Here is a 3,288-nt window from a genome sequence, read left to right as displayed (position 1 = left end):
CTTTATCCGGCGGAAAGCTCTCGTGAGACAATAACGAGGCAAGAATGTTACCGCGCGAATTTCTCCCTCACACAATTTTATATGGCTTTTATGAATGTGCTCTTTATATATGTGCTCTGTATATATATACATATATACATATTCGCATATCTATTCGCAAATTTTTACGATAAAAGCTGATGTCCGTAGCGCCCTTTCGATGAAAATGTCGATTTACCTTGACGTAAAACGCTTTGATGCGGCGTTTATCAAAGCGTGCTCCTACGCATCAACTGGCTGTCCGAATACGTGCCATCGATGGTAAAATCGCGAACGAGAATGGGATCCGTTTTATCGCGGCCATTACATCATGTTAAGAGTATATGAATTCATATAAAAATGACGCGTGAAAATAAAAATATTTAGAGTATTTAAAATTAATTGTTACGTAAATTATATAAAGATAATACAATTCAAATGTTATTTAGAAAGAAGATTTATAATAGTATAAGATTAAGATTATTTTTGACATATCATTTTTATTGTTGAAAATTTGTCTACAGTTAGGCACAGTCTACGGTCAGACTTATAAAAAAAATTTTGCCATTATAAATTCGATCTATGTATGATTTTACTTTCCGCAAAGTTACTTTTTGTAATGGAAAACTTATTAATGAAATCTTGATTGTGACGTAGATTGCACCATTGTTCTTATGGAGATAACAAATCATTGATAGTGAAGAGATAAAAGAAATAAAAGAAAATAAAAGTCTATAGACAATGAATCAATGCTTCAAGTGCTTTTCCATGTAATTGATACGATCATTTTCGTAGACAATCACAAGCTTTTACAGCTTCAAAAAGTTAGCAAAAACTGATTAAAAATAATAGATTTATTAAAAAATAAAACATTTGGATTGCACTATAGTTTTTAAGTTAATTTAAAATTTTCATATTTAGTTTTTATTAAAAAAAATATATATATATATAATATATTGTTCTTTGTATCTATCTTTATTTCGTCCAAAAATTGATATAAACTGTAAATTTATTAATAATAAATTAATATATCAACAATATTTTCTTTGACGAGAGATACATAAACACATTCCAATAAATCTCTAATTATCATCTATAATATCAAAAGTACAGAAATTCAGTTATTGAGATATTCAAAGAATTAAAATAGAAGCTGGCACTCCGATTATCATAAGCTATATTTGTAAAACTAAGGCACTATATAGCGACACTTCTCATAATTGTTCAGATGGTTTCACGTGCAAAACTACTGTCAACGATAGCGAAGACACGGAACAAGAATCGTCACGAATATAGAGAGACAGAGAAACGGGGATGTAAACAGATAGAGAGAAAGAGATAGAAAAAGAGAGAGAAATCCGAATACGTTAATCTATAGACATCCATGTATGTATGCGTGCGATGCATCTGACGATGGTCCATATGATAATGAAGGTGTCATTAGTAAACTATTATGCAGGAAATTATTATCTCTCTCTCGTGCACGAGCGTATACGTGAGCGACCTGGACGGCCGACAAACGGATGGACGAAAGCGTCGCGTTACGGGAACGTAATTTGAGGATTACTCCCGCTCGTATATTACAACGGGGACAATAGCCACACGGTGACGTCACTGTCCTACAATCACGTACGTAATCCGCGAGGATCTTTAGGAATTCTCCACCGCCGCGTCTCTCTCAGTTACCTACCCTCCTCGCTTCTCCCTCTTCTCCGTCATCTTCTCCTCTTGCTCCCCCTCGATTCTCTTTGTCTATATTTCGATACCACTGTCACCGGGTTCACCGGGCCATTCCCTTAAGCTCAAGCAAAGTAATACGATATGATCCTGCGGGATTAACTTCGTCCAAACTGGAAGGAATTATTTGAGGATAAAAGAGAAAAAAAGAGAGAGAAAGAAAGAGAATTGCTTCGTGGAGAAAAGAGCTGGATCATAAATTCTAGAAAAGCTAGTATATGACTAGCATATCCAGGTTACCGTTAATACCGCGATTACGGCGATGATCCTTAATGGCTTTTGAATTAAGGGGAATGTAATTGATACTCCTTGATCTCTCGATCGGACCGTGGTCAATGCCGCTGAACTTATCTGACTTCGCAAATTGAACAGCTTAAGATTTACGAATATACAAAACTATACTTACAAACTGCACACATATTTTATTATTCGACAATCTGAGGTATATATGAAATATTCGAAGACTGATTACTATTATTAGATTGTATAACATATCTTGTATTAGAATATATTTTGCATTGCGATTAACAATCAATCGAGTAATTAATAATTAATTTTTAATCCATTAAATAGACACACATATTTGCCATATTAATATTATATTGTATAATTATATATATATATAAAACATATACACAAGTATTTTTATAACAAATTTTATCGAAATTTCAGATTTTAAGTAATTTCTTACTGACAATAAGTAGAAAATTATTCATCGCGTTGTCAGCGGCGGTATTTTTGTTAGTACTATTTGTCGTCGAGTTATATAAAGTTCCTTGTATATAAATTTTCATAGTGTTATGATATTCTTCTCCAAGCTTACTTCAAAATCGCGCGCAAATTCTTCATTCGATATCGATGATTATGCTGCAAGTTGGTAACGAAGCAAGAACAATGGCGCAAATTATCATTTATATTACTTCTAAGTAAGCTTCTACACTTTACTAAGTAAAGATAGCATGAATATTAAATGCGTCGCAATTCATACACCGTTCCCGTCCTGCGATGCAGCAATGTAGAAATATTCACGGGCCATTCACGATTAGAAAAAAAAGAATAGTAAAAATCTTAATCGAGGAAATGTTATTCCAAATAGTATTTCGCACGGATCCAATATATCTTATGCTCGTTTCTTGACTATTCAAATTTTCCGAGTATTATTGATTCATCGGTCCAAATCGCGAATAGACTGATATAGATCAGTATAAACGTATATAAATTAGATTTTGTTGAGAAAAAAAAGTTTTCTTGAAAAGCGAGACTTTCCTTCTCGATCTTATATGGCATTCTTTAAACACAGATTCAACGATTTATACAATCGTTTAAGATTTTATCTTAAAATTTGGACAGTTTAAAGTATTCAATCACTTGAGAATTTTTCAAGTATTAAAATGAATTAGCACGAACTTATCTCTTTAATGAAAAAATAGAATAATAGGGAAGAAATGTGACAATGGAGGGGAAGAGCAGAAAAGACATAAGCCTCACTTTCATAGATATCTCCTCATTTAAGTTCTTTTTCATGTGCGCGCT

The sequence above is a fragment of the Polyergus mexicanus genome, unplaced genomic scaffold (assembly GCF_030449975.1).
Source record: "Polyergus mexicanus isolate NDT 795.1 unplaced genomic scaffold, iyPolMexi1.0 SCAF_3, whole genome shotgun sequence".
Taxonomy (NCBI): Eukaryota; Metazoa; Arthropoda; class Insecta; order Hymenoptera; family Formicidae; genus Polyergus; species Polyergus mexicanus.
This window is presented reverse-complemented; position numbering follows the sequence as displayed.